General features: G+C 40.6%; 1 protein-coding gene across 4 annotated transcripts in view; it reads left to right on the top strand.

The window, feature by feature from the left end:
* The first annotated feature begins 286 nt into the window (after positions 1 to 286).
* The window catches only part of PAG1 (phosphoprotein membrane anchor with glycosphingolipid microdomains 1), a 139,831-nt gene continuing 118,091 nt past the window's right edge, over positions 287 to 22,026 (top strand). For 3 of the 4 annotated variants that reach the window (XM_033202319.1, XM_033202317.1, XM_033202316.1), the window contains exon 1: positions 288 to 771. The gene's annotated coding sequence lies outside the window, so the exon portion shown is untranslated. Of the gene's footprint in view, positions 772 to 22,026 lie in introns of all 4 variants that reach the window. The other variant, XM_033202320.1, reaches the window with a different exon arrangement.

The following is a 22,026-nucleotide window of genomic DNA, read 5'->3' as shown; positions in this document are numbered from 1 at the left end:
CCGGGACCTTAAGGACCGCTTAAATGGTGCTGTGTAAGGGACAATGGGCTCCGGGGACAAGTTCAACCACAGAGCTTTGGGTTCATAAAACCCGGGGAGAGAGACTTCCTGCATCTTCCCGCGAGCAAGCAGGGCGCCGCGCCGGTCCTCACCCGCGTGCACCCCTAGCCCTGCCCCGCCCGGCTCGCCCCCTCCCGCCCCGCGGCCTGCCCCTCCTCCCCCGTGACGTGCCGCAGCAGCCGGGATCATGCGCACTCGCGCCCCGCTCCCCGCGCTGCTGCTCCGCCTCGGCGCCTGTCATTCTCCGCGGCGCGGCGGCGAGTGCAGGCTGCAGTACACTACCGCTCGCTGGTCCGTCTGCGCGCCAGTGACCAGCCGACTGGGGGCGGGCTGGCGGCTCTGCCTGCGGCACCGCATCGGTTTTTCTCCTGCGGGTCTCTAGTTGAGCCAGGATTCCTTTGGAGCCAGAGACACGCACCAGGGGCTCGGAGCGCCGCGCTCCGGGGCTGGAGGCAGCTGCAGCGCTCGGGTCCGCGCGGCCGGGTGCAGTAGCCTCAGTCCCCGCCGCCGCCTCGCTTAGTCGTGTGCCCTGGCGAATGCCCGGCGCCCGGCACAGCTGAGCCAACGCGACTGGTGCAGAGCGGCGGCGCCTCGTCCTGCACTTGCCGCTGCCGCCGGGCTGTGCCGGGGCGGCGGCGCTGCGCGCCCGAGTTTGCAGAGGCTGCCTCCGAGCGCTGTCCCCCAAGAAGACTCCCTGCCTCCTGAGTCCCAGTAAGTTGACTGTAGTTTCTGAAGTTGGAGGGAGCTGTGGGAAGGAGAGGTTCGGTTTTATCTTCTTGTGGGAAGCCGAGGGTGGCACCTCTTGTTAGCAGAGTTCCAGCTTGAGGAGGGAGTTCAGGGTGCCAAGAAGGGGACCAGGCAGCTGGAAGGTCTGGAGTCCAGGGCTGGCTGACCCCAGCATCTCATGAATGTGCCAGTTGGAAATATGCTGGGAGAGGACAGGTGCTTCTAGGGCATTTCGACTGCTGCGTGCTAATTATTCATTCCAAGCTCCTTGACTCTCTGTGTACGTTGGGGTGACGGGGCTGGGCAGGGTCTTGTCACCTCCATCCTAAGTCCTCTGGGGAGTGTGGCCAGCACTGCGATGTATCTTTGGGCGAGCCATTCCTTTCAGGCCTGCAGGCTTCCCGCGCATCCCGCTTTACTCTTCCCCTAGGCAGAAGTTGCCAACCTTTTCATAATTGGAGCCTACCTAGTCCTTTAGGGAAAAAACAACTTATATGTCGACCTGGTGTTTTATGCCCTAAGGCAAATTAAAGAAGCTCTGGGCATGTGATTTCATACACTTTAAGAATGTAGGCAAATCTCAAGAAATAGCATTCAAATAATGACACTTGGGTTTCACCCTGATTGTCCTGCACCTCTTATGTAAGCCTCCCGGCTGGATAACTTTGTCTCTGCAGTGGCTGCAGCTGTGGCTCTCCATTCCATTTGTTTAAAGTCCAGCTTGAACAGTATTTAATGAAAATGCTGACATGATATAGTGGCCTGAAGTCTGAAACAGAGTGCACTCTTCAAATTGGAGTGTCTTCTCCTAATAGGGAGCATGGGAGGAACAACCCAGTGTATTTTTCAAGGCAGCTCCAGGAATTAGACCCATAAATCATTTTTTAAAATAGCATGCATTGTGCAGAGAGCATGCAGAGGACCGCTTTTTGAACACATCCTCTTTGTTTTAGAAAAAGTGGAAATTGTTCATGCCAGACAATTGTTGAGTCTAAAAGTTAAGTGTACTGATGGGCCTAATTATCTTAATAAACAAAGAGCATGATTTATAGGTAGCTGCAGTGCCCTACTTTGAAGGATAGAAATCTTTAACCATTCTTTCTCAGCTGTCCCTGAGAGATTCCTTTTAAGCAGAGCTATGGATTATCATCATTGATGTTTAATACCTGATTTGATTAAACTTGTAAAAGGAATAGTACTTTGAAATACCATGCCGTATTGTTGTGTGACTGTTACACAGCGAATATTATAAATAAGAGGAATATTTGAAGTATTGGGTATAGATGTCATCAGTTTAACAAAATAGATCATATTAAGACTTCCCTGCTAAATATATATGCACATACATATATGTTTAATTTGGACTTGAAATTATGGTTTAAACCAAAGCTCAGGGGTATGTTTTAATGTAAGATTTATTTACATAATCTTTGAAGAGAGACGTGCATTTATTTATGGTATTTCAGCATACAGAACAAGACGAACTAGTTATAGGCACCTTATTTAAAATGTAGAGGGTTTTTTTTAGGAATACTAAGAAAATACACAAAATGTTATTTCAGAAGTTGAAAAGTTAGTCACATCAACACATTGCAGTTTGTGAGAGCATCCAGTGCTTATCTCTAGAAGAGATTACATCCAAGCATGGAATCTCAAACAGATTGACCTAGTAATAGTAAGCACTATTGCATCCTGGTTAGCAGGACAGGCTATGGAGCCGGGCTGCCAGCTGTGGTACCATCTGTTTGAATCTAGGCAAGTTACCCGAAGTCTGTGCCTCAGTGTCTTCATCTGTACAATGGGGATGACAGTAGTAGTACCTACCCCACTGAACAGTAGTGAGGATTAAATGAGTTCATAGACATAAAGCTGTTGGGCCAGTATCTGGCATATTAAGCTTGTTCTCAGAAAAATTTTCATTGTTATGAAAGGAAATGCATCTTGGGATACTATGGACATTGAATTGCTCCTATGGACATTGAATTGCTGCTGATGAATGTTAACGGAAGCAGTTCATGTGTATAATAGGAGAGAGAAGGTATAAACATTTATTGTGCACTGTCTAGCGATACAGACACCTACTGGTATTTAACAATATCTTGCTCAGTTCTTCACCACAGTCCTTTGAGGTAAGTGTCTTCATCTCTACTTTAGAGATGAGAAAATGGAAGCTCAGTGAGATCCAATAGTAGAAATTGGAGCTGGCATTTTAACCCATGTCTGTCCGTGTTGAAACTATGTTCTTTTTGACCCTGCTGCTTCAACTTGCAAATGAAGTAGGTGCATTATTATCCTCAATTTATACATGAAGAAATGTAAGCTTAAGGATGAAAGTATGCAAAGTGCAGCACCCACAACAGAAATGATCATAATTATTGTTAAATAACTTGCCCATGCTTCCAAACCTCCTAGTGTGTGGTAGAGGTGCCAGGTCTTTCAATTCAAAGTAGATTCTGTTGCTTTATTATTTTTCTATTCATGCATTCAGAGAGTCAAAAAAGAAAAGTTGATGTGATGTTAGAGTTTACACCGGAGGGTGTTCTCAGTTTGATTTCCTGCCTGCACGTGTAGCTGCAGCAATCTACACAGTCAAGGAAACCAACACGGCAGCAGTAATCCACACACGGCATCATCCTTGGATATGAGTTCAGTCCCAGCTGGAGAACTCCCTTCGGCAGAGAGAGGCCTTGCACTTTGCCTCATATTAAACTGCATGTTCAGAAATAGAAATAATTTATACTTACCATTAAATAAGCATGCTTCCTTCAAGTCTTAGTACCCCGTGTCATGGGAAGCAGATTCCAGGGTGCTGTGTGAGCAGTACTTCCTTTAAGGTTTCCATAGCTTGTTAGACTTCTCACCTGGGTTCCAGAGGTTGGAAATGATTGAGAGGCCATGGTATTTTTGTGGCTGTCTTAGATTATCACCCAAATACTAGATAGTGTTCTCGCCTTTTGTAAGTCTTGTTTCTAGAGATTAAAATCTAATTGCTGTATAGGGCACATAGACCACAGACTACTCACAGTCTGATTTAATTTAAATCACAGACGGATTTAATGTTTAATGAAACCTCTTAGTTAATGTATGCTAACACTGAATGGTGCGTCAATACAAATGCTCGAAGTTGGCTTAAAAAAAAAAAATCAAAACTCTCCGAGAGTTCTATTCTTCCTGTAGGCTGCCTTCATGTGCCTGGGGACACAATACCATAGTTGCAAAGTGCCCAAAAGAGCCCCTGCCATCAACTGAGTTGTCTCATATCTCTCTAAATTATCTTCTGTTTCAACTTTAACCCTCCTTTTCAGAGAACAGATACTCCCTTTTGCTCAATTAATAGTTAATTTCAAGTGTTCCCCTGCTCTGGGTTATTCTATAGTAAAAGTCTCCCCTGATCACTTTTGTGACTTGAACGAGGTTCATGATTTATTATTAACTAACTCCTCAGAATATACATATAGTTGTTTCATTTCCCATCTGTGTTATCTGTTATCTATTTAGTGGCTTATCTGTGTCACTTTTAAATCTCTGAATAATTTTCTTCTGACATCCATCAGAAGATACGTGTAAAAGAAATGCAAACTAATTTTAATATGGATATAAATGAATGAAGATCATTGACAGTCGTATGTACTGTTTTGAATTTTCTTCACTTTGGGCTTGAGGAGTTGGGAACTGATAGTTCCAGAGCTCCTGCCTCATGCATTGTGAGAGGCGTGATGGGAGGTTATACAAGTTATACATGCAAGCAGTTCACATGCAGCCCTGCGGACAGCTCCCGAGGGCTCGCTCATTGCTGAATTCAAGGGCAAAGGGTAACTATGAGGGGAAGATAGCTCTGTGCATGATTTATGTGACCACATTTCTAGTCCTTACTAGTTATCTTTCTGGATAAGAATTGGAATAAATAGTTTACAGGGAGCATCTACTGTGTGTTGGCTGCCATGTTAAGAACTTCCCTTCATCCTCACTATGACCTTGTGTGGTGGTACTTTATTATCCTCTTTTGCGGAAGTGACAACTGAGGCCTAGAAAAGTCAAGGCACTTGTCCAAGGTCACTCTAGTGAGCTTCAGAGTAAAGAGTGGAGCCCAGAACTGTGCAAGGAGCCCAGTGATACTTATAGACAACATTCTGCTGCCTCTGATTTTTGAGTCTTTGTGATAGCTAAACTCTGTTGCATGGATTTATATATTACATAATATAGATGGACTATATTATGCTTTTCGAAAGAATCCTATACTATCTTGCTTGGTCCCCAGGTGAAGGAATGGTGGGAAGACACATGCCTACCTTCTTGTCCACTGCCAGCAGCAGGAATTGATGGCACAGGAAATATCATCTCCATTATCTTTGTAGAAGAAGAGCTTAAGCTTAGTTCATGCAATGAGCTCAAAAAAGAAAACCACATGTCTGCTTTGTGAAATAGGAAGCATAAAACCTTCAGCTGATAGTAGAGCACAGTGGGGAGGCATGTTAACTTTATCTGTGTTTAGTGTCACATACTTGCATCATTCTCATTGAAAAAAGGAGAAATGTGGAGACCTGAGATTTTCTTGGGTGATTAAAAAAATAAGTTTATTTAAACTAAAGAAGTATCAGCAGTGAACTATCATGGGAGAACGACATTACTATAGCAGTGTCATCTGTCATCCCATGAGACTATGGTTTTTAAAGGAAATGAACACTTACGTCTAACCAGGAACGCTTAAACATGTTATCTTATAGTAAGAACGTTGCATCAAATCTCCCATGTCTGTATCATAGCCTTTCTAACTGCAGTCAAAATGGAGAGTAAAAGGACAATTTTAAAACCATCTTGTAATATTTTCAAAACCCTTCTCCTGAGCCCTACCCCCTCTGTGTTTTCTCGGTTTCATACTGGCGCCAATATTTATTCAATAAGTTAATTCATATCATCCCCTGGAGTGTGAATTATAAAGGAACTATTATGATTATAATATTTTGGCATATCCTGTTGATCTCTCATTCGTCCCCATCCTTGATGTTATAGGACTGTGTGATTTTTTTTTAACCTGAGAAGTGATTAAAAACGTTTTAAAAATTTAGTCTCCTAAATGTAGACTGTTTATTGCAGAGGACAGGGAAATTGGCCTGACTGGGGGCATTTGCTAAAAATACAGAGCTCTTGAAATCCTGTGAACTTTATGGAGTAAGCAAGTAAAAAAAAAAAAAAAAAAAAAAAAAATACGGAAGAAGAAGAAGTAGTTTTAAAATTGGTCTGTAGGCTGGGTGCGGTGACTCATGCCTATAATCTCAGCACTTTGGGAGGCTGAGGAGGCTGGATCACTTGAGGTCAGGAGTTTGAGACCAGCCTGGCCAACATGGTGAAACCCAGTCTCTACTAAAAATACAAAAATTAGCTGGGCATGGTGGCGTGCACCTGCAATCCAAGCTACTCGGAAGGCTGAGGCAGGAGAATCACGTGAACCCGGGAGGCAGAGGTTGAAGTGAGCTGAGAAGATCATGCCACTGCACTCCAGCCTGGACAACAGAGCAAGACTTTGTCTCAGAATAAATAAATAAAAATAAAATTGGTCACTAGCAGCTTTGTACTTCCCTCTCGCATTTCATAGATGTCCAGCTGACCCAATCCGTAGGTACCATATCATGTATTCATTTGCGAGTAATCAGGTTCTCTTGATTTTCTAAAAGTCTCAAAAACTGTGACTAAATCAGCATTAGTGTCATCTGCCATCTTCGTGTTGAGAGAGCCCCAGGGTTGCATATGTAAGCTTTTATGTGAATTTATGCTCTGACAATGAAGGGTGATCACGTAAGTCCTCAGGCATCTCGTCTCACTGTATTTGTGACTCCATCATTACCATTAAAGTTGCTTCCTCTACGCCATCCTTTCACCCCAAACCATACCCATTCCTTCATCATGCACATTGTGGTGGAACGTGACGAAATTCTTGGGAAACTGAAGTGCTGAGGCAGCTCATGTTCTGAGTCAGAGGAAAAAACACATAACACAATAATTTTTTCTTCATTAGAAAAAAAAAAGCCAGTCCCTAACATAGCTATACACAAGAACAGCATACCTTCTGCATTCAGCAGTTGGGAATTGCAATCAGAGTGGCCTTATTAATTTTTCCCCAGCAGCTTCTAAGGAGGGCTGTGATGAGCCTCTAATTGACATGTAATCAATCACTAGCAGCTTGTCTGTGTTTTCAGTCAAATTTAGTGGGGGTGATATTTATTCATTTATACAATCACCAGATATATATTAATATGATACCAGGCATGTTGTTAGGTGATAAGACCTCAAATACTAGAAAATTCCTCTCTCTGCCCTCAAGAATCTCAGATTCCTGAGGGAAGGAGACACTGAGCAGCAGTTGGAACCAGTGCTTAAAGGATGCCGGGCTCTGTCAGGGATGCCTGACTCCAAGGGGATGACTTTCCAGGCAGCTGGGCTTGATCGAGTCTGGAAGAGCCAGTAGGAGGGTACCAGGAGGCTGAGGGTGGGAGTGGGCAGAAAGAAATTATTCTGAGAGAGGGAACAGGGAATATGGTGCAACAAAGGTACCGGAGAGGCGGGTTGTGGAACAGCTGGTCATTCCATGTGGCTGGTGCACATTGAGGGTGGGGAATGAGACTGGAGATGGAGAGCGGAGGCTGAAGCCACTTTTGGAGGGTCTTGTGGGCCATATTTAGTCTTGTAGATGAATTTGAGTACTTTTATAGAATGATCACTCTGGGTGTATTACACAGAATGGATGGGGTAAGGGACAGATAAAGTAAGCTGTGCGAAAAAAAGCTTTTGAATACTGGTGTGGATTTAAGGTCTAAACTCCCACTGATAAGCATGGGGACATTAAGGGGAGAAGCAAGGAGGGGATGGTGAATTTAAGGATGACTCCCAGCTGTCTGGCTTGGGTAATGGAATCAACAAGGGTGCCATTGGAGATGTTAGTGAATACAGAGGATGGAGCAGTTTGCAGGAGAAGATGACAAGTTGTGGATTTATGAACCGCGAAGCACCAGAGGGACATCCAGGACCTGAGATGCAATTGGCAGTTGTACAGCCTGTGGTTCTGGAATTCAAAACGGAGGCTGAACTGGAAATGTAGGTTTGCAGGTCTTCTGTGTATGTGAAATTGTTGTTGAGATTGTGATCTGCCTGTGAGAATGTGTGGACTGGAAAAAAAAAAAAGACGAAGGCCAAGGTGGCTGTGAGAAGAAAAAGAGATGGCATAGTAAGATTAAGCGAGAGAAGTTTTTGACAAGTGCTTGGATACAAAGTGGTAGAAGCCAGAGGCAAAGCAGAATGAGGTGCTTGACTGAATGGGAGCTGAGTGACAAAAGAAATGAAATTGAAATAGAACGAGAGCAGAGGAACAGGTCTGACTGTTAACTTGCTTCCATTTTCACAGATAATGGTGGCTTTTTCTCCTAAGAGTTTCCAGTTCTGGTCAATAAATATTAAGACCTACTATGTGGAAGGTGGGTGGGAAAGGGGATGGGGGAAGAAGTAAAATAACAAAGCATGAATTTGGATCTCAAGAAGCGTATGGAATTTTCATTTCTTATTTTTTTCTGGATCTCAAGAAGCTTATAGAATTGTCATTTCTTATTTTTCTTTTCCATTTGTTTTTCTCCTTCATTGACAGCAGAACACAGGCTTCTTGGGAGAATGGGAAGAATGAAAGAATCACTTTGTTGGTGCATGAAGTGCCTCGGTTCCCCATAGCCGGCATATCTCATTTTATCCACAAAATAAACACACTGAAAGAGAAGGTGATAAATGACCCATTATTTGACAGATTCGAAAAACTAAGCGTTTATCATGGCCATAATGTTATTAGAGGGTTTGGACCTTTGAACCAATGCTTCTATAATTATTAATGAGACTTTCGGCTCACTGGATTATTTGATGTATGCTGAGTAAAATATCCTGTAATTTTCACTTGTCTTCTAAAAACAGGACACATTATGTTATAGACTAACTGGAGAATTTGGAGATGATAGAAATCATTACCATATGTTTTAGTTAAATATTATGCCTTTCAGTCCTCAAACATTTGTCCTTTAATTTTGACGTAAAGGCAGAATCACTCCCATTGTACAGATGAGGAAACTGAGATACAGGGTTCAATTGGGTGGGTGGAGATAACACAGCTAGTAAGTGGTACAGCTTCTAGGATCCAAAATGAGGTGTCTTGGGTTCATACCACTCCATCATGTTGCTGTATCTTTGTGAGTAGCTACTGAAGAAGAATTAAGGGGTGTTATATATAAGAGATTTTCTTTATTAGTCTGCTCAAAGCACCAACAGTAGAAACTGTATCAGCTACAATTTCTATATTTGATGGGCCACAGATTATTTATGCAAATATATGTGATTAAGTTAGATTGGGGGAAAAAATCTTTTTTTTTCACAAAATGAAAATCTTTTACATTCATTATCTCAAGAGCACTAAAAAAGAATCTGAGTATAAATATAAGGATTCAGTATTTTAACTTATACAATTATTGTGGTTAAACTTATTTGTGATACAATGGAATTTATTTTTCAGCAGTTGCAATGGCTGTTGTCTGTAAGAGGCGTTCTGTGTGTACACGTACCTGTGTGTGCATGTATAAAAAATAAAATTTAGCCTAATTAATTTTAAACTATTGGTTTTCCTCTTGTAATATTTTTGAATTCTCCAGATACATTAAATGATATTGCTTGCTTTGTCTTGCCAAAGCAGCTATTATGTTATTCATTTAATGCCAAAGTGTTAAAGCATTTGTCTTCTGTAATGATGCAGAAGACATGATGCAGGATGAGTCAAAGGGATTTAGTTTAATATTACAACTTGTATTTTGGCTCCTGATAGTCTAAATTTTTTATTTACCTAATTTTGCTACTATTGAAGCAGATATTAGCTCTTAATATATAGTAATATTAGAATCATGAAAAGTATATAGAATGTTATGGCTGTTGGAAAAAGTTTATGATGCTGCATTTTTTTCTTTCACAAAAAATATCTAGGAGGCTTACTAAATTGCAATTTCCAGATGAAAGCAATTTCTAGCAAGTGGCAAAATGCTGGTGCTAATGCTTATCCCTAAATCTCAATTTCAAGCTTCATGGTGCCTATTTTACATTTTAGCTTCAGTAGGAAAAGTTGAATCCAAAGGGGGCTTATGCCTTTGTGACATTTGGTGGATTGCTCTTTTGTTATTGGTGCTGATTTTTTAAAATAACAATACATTTATAAATTTTAAAAAGTTTTAAGAAATGTTAGGCAGCTGTCTTAGTTCTGAATTATCACTACACATGGTGTATTGTAGTAGCCTTAGTCCAATGTAGTTGAAAAATTACAACATAGGCATGTGAAAATTTAAATAACAATACAAAGTAATATGGTATTTTATATTTGATTTTTATTGTACTTTATAATAATATGTGAGGAAACTCAAATGAGGTAAAATGAAGATTAATTTGGTCATTTCATGCCTCATGTGTCCCAATTTCATCCAAATGCAAATATCATAATCCAGGGCATAGAGTTAGTGTTCTGTTCAGGTGATTTGACACTACTGTATTTATTACTCACTACCAAGATGAACAATTAAACTGCATTTCCTACTCATCTTTCTATGAGTATATATTTTAATATTATATACTAAGAGTTTTCATTTTCTAAAAAGAGTAATTAAATTTTCTTTATCTCATTTTTCTTATTCTTATCAAATTTTATTCAGACATTTTTATGTTAGTATATACCTGACGTGATAGAACATGTCTAAATTAGTAATCTAATTTGAATACCATAATGATGTGTACAGTTAGAGCTTGATTGAATGGAGTGCTTTTGCACATCGTGTATGTTCTTTCTCTTAGTGGATTTAGGAATTACGTGCTTAATATTAAAGAGTCCTAAACCTGTTTATGTTTACCAGTAGGCGCACAGAGCAAAATATAAATATTTTTACCAATAGAATTGGAAAAGATATGCTTCCTTTTTAAGTGTTAGAAATTAACACGTAACTGTCTGTGGTAGTTTTCTCTTATATGAACAGATTGATAAGAAATATAGAAATGGCTGAAAACTAGAATGGTGTCATTGTATTGCCTAAATTGTTGGTGTTGGGGTTAGAAGTCTACTCCTTTGTTTCGCTAAATAAGAAATAAAGGTATGTTAAAATATTGATCATAAATCCTGATAAATATATGTACATATTTAGTGTTAGGAATATTTTTCTTTTGCTTTAATATGTAGTGGTCACTTTGCCCAAAATGTCCATCTTGAACTTTAGTATGAAATGCTCAGTATGTCCAAGGTAGAATTGAAACCAAAACATTTGGAGTCTTATTAAAAGGATACAATATGGATAACAGCTTTTTAGTCCTTGGGCTGAGATATTTGGAAGAGGATTGCTAAATACTGTGGTCATTGAGAAAAATAAAATAAAACGCTGATGTACTAAACTTACACTTAATTTAATGGTTTCTGCTACCACCATTCTTAACCTTTCCAACTGGCTGAGTTATTTGCTAATAGTGGCATGTCACAACCTGAATTATAGGTCTTTCCTTTTAATAAATATTCAATAGCATTTTCAGAATTGTTCTCCTAGATACAATTCATAATAAACAGCGCAGTGCTGGCAACCAGCATGCTTCTTTCAGACTGTTTTATAGCCACAGGCTGTTTGGCATTTGGACACTTCTCTTAGTGTTTCCACGGCTCCACATTTCCTGAAAACTGTCAGCCTTATATTAGAATTAGCCTTGTGCATCTCCACAGTTACATGGAGAATGAAAAGAATTTCTCTCCTTTTCTCTCTCTGTAATACGCCAAGACCTGTGGTCAGAGAATCGTTATTTACTAGTCATATGCTTTTTCTTTCTTGATGTTCTCATTAGCTTCAGAAGCCATAGCATGAAAGGCATTGTTGAAATGTGTCCGCATTGGTTTGGTTTGATCCATCTTAAACTTTTTCTGTCTAGAGCTGTGGTTCTTAACCCCCGAAGAGGACATTTGGCAATGTCTGAAGACATTTTTGGTTGGCACAGTTGGGGACGGGGATGCTACTGGCATCTGGTGGGTAGAGGCCAGGGATGCTGCTATACATTCCACACTGCACAGAATAGGCCTCCCCAGGGAAGAATTTTCTACCCCAAAATGTGTGTAGTGCTAAGCTTGAGAAACCCTGATTTGGAAGGTAGGGAATGTCTATTTAATTTGTATTATATTTTTTACGCAAACGAAAAGTGATAGATGGTTCTGGTTAAGAAATCATTGCATTTAATGTAATCATTTATTGAACACCTAGTAGGCTCTGAGAAAACAGTGAAGACTATGACATGGTTCTTGCCCTGGGGTATACCCTCTCTTTGTCAAAATGATTAGTAAATAAAATCAAACTGGTCGATGTGATGTATGCTGTGATTAGAGGTATGCATGGCATGTTAAGATAAAAATAATTTAGATTTCATTTGCTAAATGTAAGAGAATATCTGGAAGGGATTGTCCTCTGACTAAATGTAATATCAGTCATTTGTGGGTAAAGAATTTCTAATTTTTCCTTGATAATTAGGAATAAGTTTCATTTATTGTCTTTTTAAATTTCAACTCGTATTACTGTGAAATGTCAGGAAAGAAGGGAAGGCGTTGACATAAAAAGTGTTACTTCAGGAATTTGGGAAATTCGTTTTTCATCATCTTCATCGAGTTCTAGTTTACATGCCATAAAAGTCTCCAGTTTCAACAGAACAATTCACTGATTTTTAGTAAACGTACAGAGCTAGGGAACTGTCACCACAATTCAGCTTTACGACTTTTCTATCACCCCAGAAAGCTCCCTTGTGCCTGCGTGCAGTTAATTCTCATTCCCCTTGCCAGCCCCAGGAAGCCACCAATCTTTCTATCTCTTGCTTTCTTTTCTATCTTTATATATTTGCCTTTTAGCAAATCTCTGGACATTTCATTTGAGATATCAATATTTACCAATAAAAATGTAGTTTCTATCTTGTTTTTCAAGATCAACATCACCTTGTATTTTTTATATTGCCTATACCATACACAGTGCAGGTTCGGGGACTCTTAGTTATCAGAACTCTCAGACTAATAAAGTGAAACATGCAGCAAAGAAAAGCACGTGTGTAACAGTGGAAGGTGTGCCTGTTTTTCAGCTTTGTCCCTGTGTCAATGGTGGTCACCCCCCTACTACTTTTGTAACTCTATCTACAAAAATAATGGTATAGAAATCACTGAAAAGCTGAAGTCAGGTAAATATCCGCAAGATGTGGGGAAACTACAAAAGGATTAAATCTGGAGAACACGCCTGTTTGGGAGCTGTATTCTGGTCAACCATTTCTTAGCCAAACCCTTTGGGGCCAAATATCTTTCAGAATTCAGCTTTTAGAAAGGTAATACAGTACATACATTGTCTATTAATGTAATACCCCCATAGGATCCAGGCAACACACAGTAATTTTTGTAGCAAAGTGGATGAATATTCACATTTAGTTAGACAGAGAAAAACTAACCACATGTCAGTTCAGGTCAGTTGGGGAGCAAATTCATTTCGTAGCAAAATACAAAGAAACTCTGTTTTCAGAAATTTTTGCCTTTCAAAATTGTGGGTAAAGGTTTGTGAGACTGCCTCAGTGTATCCCAGGATATTGCATTTCAAACTATTGCATTTCATCTTCTTTCTAGCTCCCCACCCTCCAATCCCCTCTGCCATATACACACTTCATTTAACTTAGCCATGGATGTATTTGTCTTTCTTTTTCACGTTAACTTCCTATCAGACTTGACAAAATGCCAAATTAGCTGTTCACTTTTGGTGGACGAAGGCCAGGTACAGATGTGTTATGGTCAGCTAGGTTTGTGGTTTGTGGTTCACCTCTCTGCTGAAGGCCTGGACTGTAGCCATGTTCATCTGCACCAGCCCTGGGGCCCAAGAAGAATAACATAGTTTTGTTGGGTCAAAAAGATACCCATGGAGAAAAATCCAGAGGTAGCAATGGCAGCTGCCATCCCAGGTAGCCCCAGACTCAAGCTTGGTAGCCCTCATACCCATCATGAAATCCTGGGCAGTGAGACTAGACCGCTATAGAAAGAGAGTCAAACCAGGGAAGAGAATCCACTAGAGTAAATTTTCTTGTGGGAAAGATATTTAGAGTTCAAGAAAGATAAAGACATGAAGAAAACTATGTGGGGTTCTGTAGTGGACCCACAGCTCAGAAGTAGAAGTAGGACGCCAGTCCAAACCAAGACATTGAAGACTTGTTGCAAATTATTGAATTTTGCATAATCACCTTATGTAATTTGCCTAATGGTCCTTAGCAAGCCCATTAGTCTTTTAACCATAAATTTCACATCTGTGTTAATTTCCAGATTTCCAGTGGTGGTACTTAGGAAACTATAACTGCAGGCCAGTGAGTCTTACGGTTTCCTGTGGCACTCCCGAGTTGCTATAGACCCATAGTGAATGTAAATGAATATTTTGATGGATGTGTACAATTTGCTTTCTTACAAATAAAATGCACACTCTTATAGCAATATTACTTAAGCAGAATATACTAGAGATTATGGGACCCATTTACAAGCAAGAGGATCCAATTTCTGCAAATTATAGGAAAGAGCAGAGTGCAGTATTGCACCAGCATCAGATAAAACATTTATAGGAACATTCAAGAATGTTGTCTTCTAAGGACTCAAGAGCATCATCAAGGCAGTACTAAGTTTTCAAAGAGCAACGTGTTGCATAAGGTCTACCCATGGGAGTTAGGTGGTAATTCTGGATGTTTTTGTAGACACTCAGAAACATGTACCAGGGACTACATTACTACTGTTTATTACATCTTTTTTTTTTTTTTCAAGTTCTTAATTGATTCAACTGTGCCACCAAAATCTCTGTCTGAAGGAGAAACATCAGTATGAAATTGAATCATTGCCATTTGGTTGTGGAATTACAAACCTTGCCTTTCCTACCCGCAGACTTCTTTCATAGGTGTCTTGGTGTACTGCCACCTCCTACTCCAGCCTCTGCCAATAACTTCCTCACAAGTCTTACAGCCTCTTTACAGATATCATTTTCTGTTTTACCTCCCAGCTTTCAAGAGCTAAACTTGTCCTGCCTTGGTACTGCACCTGCCTCCTCTTACCAAGCGTCTTCCTGAGTTTGCACACATTCCTTCTTGTTACCACATTTCCTGTTGTTAAGAAGCTGACAACTTCACCTTGTTGCCGCCTCACCCCCTTCCACATTTAACGACATCCTCCACCCCTCCCCCTCCCCAATTCTGGTGATACTTTTTAAAGGGTGGTTCTCCATGTTGGCTGTGATTAACATCAACTGGGGAAGTTTCACATTTACCATAACTGATTTCCAGGGCCTACCCCCAGTAATTCTGGTTAAAGTGCCCTGGGGGTGGGGCCTCAACCTTGGTGGTTTTTAAATGCTTTCCCTGGGGATGCAGCCGGCACTGAGAACCACCGGTGCATAGGGTGTAATACCTGTCTGTTTTAGGGAATGAGAGCAATTGTGGAAGGGATAGCAGGGAGTTTTGAAAAGGATGAGAGGAGATTAAAAAACAAACAACTCTTCCTCATCCCTCTGTTTGCTTTCAGCTTCAGCTCAAGAGAATGAGTTCTGCTAAGTGGCACCTATCCGCACCTGGCTGGTGTGACTTCTTGCCCTTGGGCCTGTGTTCTCGTCAGTAAATTCCTGACAGCCATGTGCCCCCAGCAGGCCAGAAACCATTCCAGGCAAGGCCTATACTTATCCCATCATGAGGCAGCCCACCAAGGGCCTGATTTTCCTTTCTTAACTGGGCATCCTACCTTGCAACCTAGTATTTCCATTTTTCATTTTTGTAAGGCTCTGTAAACCAAAGCCATACGCCCTCCCCACCCATCTGCTGTCAGTTCGCTTGAAACTCACTAGCCCAAAGGACACACACAGCAGAACCAATTAAAGTTCTCAAGTTGAGATTGTTCACTTCACTTTTCACTTGCAAGAAAGATGGATGGCAGGGTCTTTGCTGGAAAACTATTGTGTAGAACATAATTTTGCTGAATTAGAGAGGGGAGGCCACTACCAAAATTGAGCTGTCATCTTTTCGTAGTTTTCGTTTATTCTTAATACATCTATGGGCCTCTAAAACCTCTTTTTATATATTATCAAGTCCAGGAGTTGGGCAGAGATTCATGTGAATAGCCTTCTTTATAAAGTAATCTTTGTGAGGTCTCTTCTCTAGACTTCCTAGGGTCAGAATGCGTGTTCATTTTCCAGAGAGCCATACGCAAGGACCATTGGCTGTGCCCCGTGGCGCCCCAGTTTCTAAAGGAGCTGAGAACACTTATAACACGAGTGCCTTACAATACTCTCTGGATCTCATTGCTTTATTATAAGGAATTATTTCTTCCAAATATAGTAGTTTTATTTTTATTATTAAGTAAGAAAATTTAAGTGAGGTGATTTTGGTGTTAATGACAAGGATGCAGAGCTGTTTCAAGGAAATGCAATGTGAAATTTACGTGAATATCCAGTTGTACAAAAAAATTAAGACAAAATGCTTCACTTAACAAACTTCTTCATAAGAATTCTTTAAATGCCAGCCTTCTTTAATGGAGTCCGTTCACAGAAATTCTGTTTATTCATTCATTTTCCCTGAGCACAGATACTGCACAAAGCAAATACCACCCGGCTGTTGTCCTGTTGCATGGCAAGAAATGCAGCTTTTATATTTGTCAGTCTTACACATATAGTGTGAGAACCTTGCCAAGGCTGGCAGTGGTGCAGGCCAATAATTAATTAAGAGGGCATGCAGCATACATTTATTGAGTACCTACTGTGTAGCAGGCACAGGGATAGGTAGTACATATAGAAGCAAACAGGCTATCTACCCCTACTTCCTAGTGGAAAGATTCAATCACGTAACCAAGGGATTATCAGTAGTAGACGTTTGGTTTTATCTGAGAGTAAAGTATATATACATCGTTAGGAGTGACTGGGAGGCTAGGGAGGGTCCCCCTGAGGAAGTGACATTTAAGCTGAAATGTGACCAAAACAACCAGGGCTGGCATGAATTGAGACCACCCTGGACAGAGTATATGCAGGCAGTTGAAGAAGGCCAGAAGGGCAGAGAGTTGAGGTTGGGTGCCTGTACTCAGGATCGGGAAGCAGCATGGCCAGGTTTATATTTAGGAAGATAACTCTGCTAGCAGCACAAAGGGTGAATTGGAATCCGAGACAGCGATGCTGGGAACTCAAAACCAGGATACTTAGACTAGAACAGGCAGCATGCTGACTTGATGCTGAAATGCTGGGCTCCTCTTTTGTTCTGTGTCCTCTGTCCAAACCTGGATTGGACCTCACAGCCCCGTGAGTACACTAGACCTAATGAACTTGTTAAAATGCTTTTTTAAAATGCCAGTTTCTGGACCTGGTCCTCATCTAATGACATGGACTGGCATCGAAAACTTCATTAAACCTTCAAGTGACCTGATGCAGGGAGTTCATGGACCAATCTTTGAGAAATATTGTGTCTAAAGACTGTACTTTAACTTTAATATTCCATTTAATTCTCAAAACAACCCTGTAAGAAAAGCATGTTTTTCCTAGCTTCCAGATTAAGAAACATGCTCAGTGTGATTAAGCATCTGGCTCAAGGTCACACAGCTGGTGCATGTTATGGCTGGCAAAGCAATCTGCTGCTTTTCGTGGAGAGTCCTGCCTGTGTGAAAATGGTAAGAACAGCCCTGCAAAATTCAGAAAACCTTTGAGGGTTGTTTCATGAGTGAACACAGTCCATCTCTCAGATACAGGACTCAGTGTATCCCATCTTGGGATAGAACCAGAGTGTTCATTTTTGCTAGCTTTTCTCTTTTCTGAAGACCTTTAATTTTTTTTTTTTTTTTTTCCCTCAAAGCTAGAAGTTTAAGTTCTAGGGGAAAATATATACATATTGCAAAGGAGAGCTTAGATCTTAATATCGGTGTTTCTGGGCCTCTTTTTCCCATAAAAGAAGTTGAGAGGGTTAAGGGGTAGCATATTTTTATCACCCATAGACCTAGAAACCCAACCATTAGGCCTCCCAGAAAATTGTCATGCTTTCAGTTGCTGTGAATCATTTATTTCTTAAGTGGCTCTTGAACCAAGAGTTGCAAAAATGATGTTGAAGAGGTAGAGGAGGGTTGCTGAGTGAAAAGCACACTGATAATTAGACATCTTGTTTAAAAGCTGGCTTGAAAACACATTTGCTTCAATAAATTACCTGCCTGCCCCCATCTGAACGTGTAAGGAAGGTTCTAGCTTAATTTGCTCATGTGGATAAAGTATTGAATATATTTATCTGGAAGACTTAATTTCACAATAAGTTTAGCCTGGCCTGACTTTTAGGAAGACATACCTCCTGGGGTATAGGTAGAGAGGAAGAAGATGAAAAAAAAGAAAGACAAGAAAACATTTTCCTATGGTGGCCCCCTGCTCCGCCACACGCTTTCATCTGGGGAGAACCACAGTGAGCCCTACCGCAGCATCCTCTAGAATGTCAGCCCCCACCCCACAGCAGACTGCAGGGTGTGAACTGCCTGTCTCTGGCATGAACCCAGTTTGAATGAGATGCCAGGAAGTGATGGAGGGGCTGTATCTCCCCCTGAAGCCTGGCCATTATGTCCTGCAGAATTGGCTGGGGCGAGGCAGACCGTTTTGTTTACAGACCACACCATGATTGTCACAGTGTAGATTGCTGCTTTGATTATTTCAGAACGTTGGATGTACACTCCTTCCTGAGGTTATTTTCATCAGCAGCGATCAAATTGTGTTGCTACTGTGTGGGGCTGATCGTCCAGAGAGGGTGATTTCTTGTGCACAGGTTTCCCTAGGGGGATATTGTGCTGCTTGGTCTTGGTGGTCAGTCTCACTTATATCATTTATGGTGTAAGGTGGGCTCAGGGCCACATCTAGGGGTATGGCATACAAGACATGATCATGTTGTAAAAGCAACATGTCCCCTCCTTGTCTGTGGCTACATTTGTGTCTAAGTGAAAGAGGAACCTCAGAGACAATCTTGAAAGGAAGACAGTTAACTGCAATTTTAAAAATGATGGATTTGCATGGGGGAGAGATTTTAGCTTTGTGACTGTAGCGAAAGCATTTATGTGTTGATTACATAGATTGTTCATAAGGTCTGAAGACATCTATGTTCTAGAACACATTATGCAAAGTAAAATGAACATACCATTAATTGTACATGGGTCTTCATTGGTTTCTAGACTTTAGGACCACCCTCAGACTTTTTAAAATTAATCAAATGTTAGATTATCTCCCCAGTTGTAGCTGCATCCTGGATTCATGGCTCACCCACTGAAGGTAGTTGCCTTACCTGGGGCAGATTCAGGTAAGGCATATAGTCAGTTCTGTTTTCTGAGCAGCTGGTTGTGATGGTGCCAAGAAGTCTATATACTGTCAGCATACCATTTTTCTCTGTTTTGTTGTTGTTGCTTTTAGTATATGTCTTCACTTATTAAACATTTATTAAGGAACTAGTATTTTTTAAGCACAGTAATGTGTATCGTACATTAAGGCCTCACAATTTCTACTTTGTTGGAGAGAAAATCTAGTTGAGGTGGTAGTGTGACTTGCCTATCTCATGCAGCTAAGAAGGTTTTGAGTTGAGATTTAAAGAGAGATCTGATACAAGGCGTGTTTTATGCTTTGTCTCTCAATTCTCATATAATTTCTCCTGTTAAAGCTCACCACCACAAAAAATCAGCATTAGTTTTGAGATCAGTTGGGATTAAAAGTGAATTATTAAATCAGATCTCATGTCCTTCTGAGGAGGTAAAATGGTATATACCATGAACTTGAGAAACAATTTTCATTATTCTTTCTATATGATGTTGAAAAAAGCATACTGCTCAATGAAGAACTTAATTTTAAAAGTTGTAATGCTGTTTCATTTGTTGAATCAGTTCCATGACGAGGGATACAATTTTGGATCAAGCTAATATTGCTGAATCTGTAGAGGGACATCAACATTTGATGGTTAATTGGTTGACATTTAGAAACCCCTTCATTCTGACGTGTAAAGATTCTATGGATTTGTCATATCTAACAGAGATCAAATTAGATTCAGAATAAATGTCTTTCTTCACTGCCTCATTATAGGAAATGATATTGTCATTTTAATATTCACAAATGGATTTTATTTTTTGCAACAGAGTCTTGCTTTGTCACCCACACTGGACTGCAGTGGAGTGAACGCAGCTCACTGCAGCCTTGACCTCCCGCGCTCAAGCAATCCTCCCGCCTCAGCCCCTCAAGTAGCCTGGAACTACAGGTGCACACCACCATGCCCAGCTGATTTTTCTCTCTCTCTCTCTCTTTTTTTTTTTTTTTGCGAGATGAGGTTTTGCCATGATGCACAGGCTGGTCTTGAACTCCTGAGATCAAGCCATCCACCTCTTCAGCCTCCGAAAGTGTTGGGGCTACAGGTGTGAGCCATTGCACCCAGCCTGGATTTACTTTTATTCAGACAGATGCCTAAACTAGTGTTGTCCAGATTTTGTTCTTTCTTTTTCTTTTTAAAATTTATTTATTTATTTATTTATTTATTTATTTATTTATTTATTTTTGAGACAAGGTCTTGCTGTGTTGCTGAGGCTGAAGTGCAGTGATGCAGTCATAGCTTACTACAGAGTTGAGCTCCTAGGCTCAAGCAATTCTCCCACCTCACCCTTCCAAAAGATTTTAGGCGTAAGCCACTGCACCTGGACAGGGTTTTTTTTTTTCTTCTTCTTCTTCTTTCTTCATCCTGTGACTTAGGATGCATTTTAAAAATCCCATTGATAAAACTGGTCCTTGACTGCTTGTTGAAGCTTTCATGGACTTTAGCATTTACCAAGTCCTACTGCGAATTCTTTATTTATATATGTATATAATCATGTACCACATACCAACATTTTTTTCAGTGATGGATCATATATAAAACAGTGGTCCCATAAGATTATAAAATCATATATTTACTGTATCTTTTCTGTGTTGTGTTATAATGGCCTCACAGTATTCAGTACGGTAACATGGCTGAAACTGTAGCCTAGGAGCAATAGGCTACCCGTATAGCCTAGGTATGTAGTACACTATACCATCTAGGTTTGTGTAAGTATACTGTTTGATGTTCGTATGATGAAATTGCCCAATGATGCATTTCTCAGGATGTACCCCTGTCATTAAGTGAAACATGACTGTATTCTCTACTAGATCATAGGGGAAAAGAATTGTGTTTAGTGCATCTTTTGGAGAATTCCTTAGGTGCCTGATACAAAATGAATTTTTGCTATATGATGCTCTAACTCGGCATGTGCAAATAGCCAGCTTGTCAGTATGCCCCAATATGCTTCCCTCTGCCACATCTTACATCTTCCTGTAGTCTTTGGCTTACTGTCTCCCATTCAATAGATGAGGCAAATAAAACAGGAAATCACTCTTGATGCCTCTTCATCCTTCAAGGTCTGTATGCTCTATCTATTAAATATTGAATCTGCTTTTGATTTCAAGTCCTTCGGCCATTCTGTTAGTTTAGACCCTTATCATCTGGATGACATATGTTCCTGTATTAGCTAGTCTCCATTCTGACACACTTGGACTATATTATCAATATTTTCCACCCTCCTGCCAGGGAGAATTTTCTAACATGCCAATTTGCTCAGGTCATTCTTTAAAATCTTTCATTGATTTTTCTGAACATTGTCTCCAGGTAAGAGATCTTACTCCTTAATGTGGCATACAGAGTCTTTAGTGACCACCCTAGTGGTCAGTCAGCCTCATTTCTGGCATTCTGCTGTGTAATCTGTGTTCTAGTTGTATAACTCAGGGTTCCTCACGTGTGGCCTGAGGTTTTCATAAACCATTCCCTAGAGTTTGTCAGCTGACTTCCCTCTTCAGGTGTCCTATTCTCTGAGAAGCTGATCCTGACTGGCCAACCACCTTAACCTAATCTGGTTTCAATGTCCCTTATTTGCATTCCCATGTGCTCTATTACAAATCCCTTTCAAAATGCCTTTCACACTCTGCTATAATTTCCGGTTAGTGGTCTCTCTTTCTCCCACTGGACTATGAGCTTCTTGAAGGCAGATGTCACATCTTAATATTTATTTCCTCAGTGTCTAGCATTGGATCTAGTCTGTAGGAACCAATCACTTACTTGTGATGTTGGGCAAGTTACATATCCTATCTTTTTAATTGTCCTCATCTAAATAACAGAATG

The sequence above is a fragment of the Trachypithecus francoisi genome, unplaced genomic scaffold (genome assembly GCF_009764315.1).
Source record: "Trachypithecus francoisi isolate TF-2019V2 unplaced genomic scaffold, Tfra_2.0 Lachesis_group7, whole genome shotgun sequence".
Classification (NCBI taxonomy): Eukaryota; Metazoa; Chordata; class Mammalia; order Primates; family Cercopithecidae; genus Trachypithecus; species Trachypithecus francoisi.
Note: the sequence above shows the minus strand (reverse complement) of the source record. Positions and strands in the feature narration are given on the sequence as shown.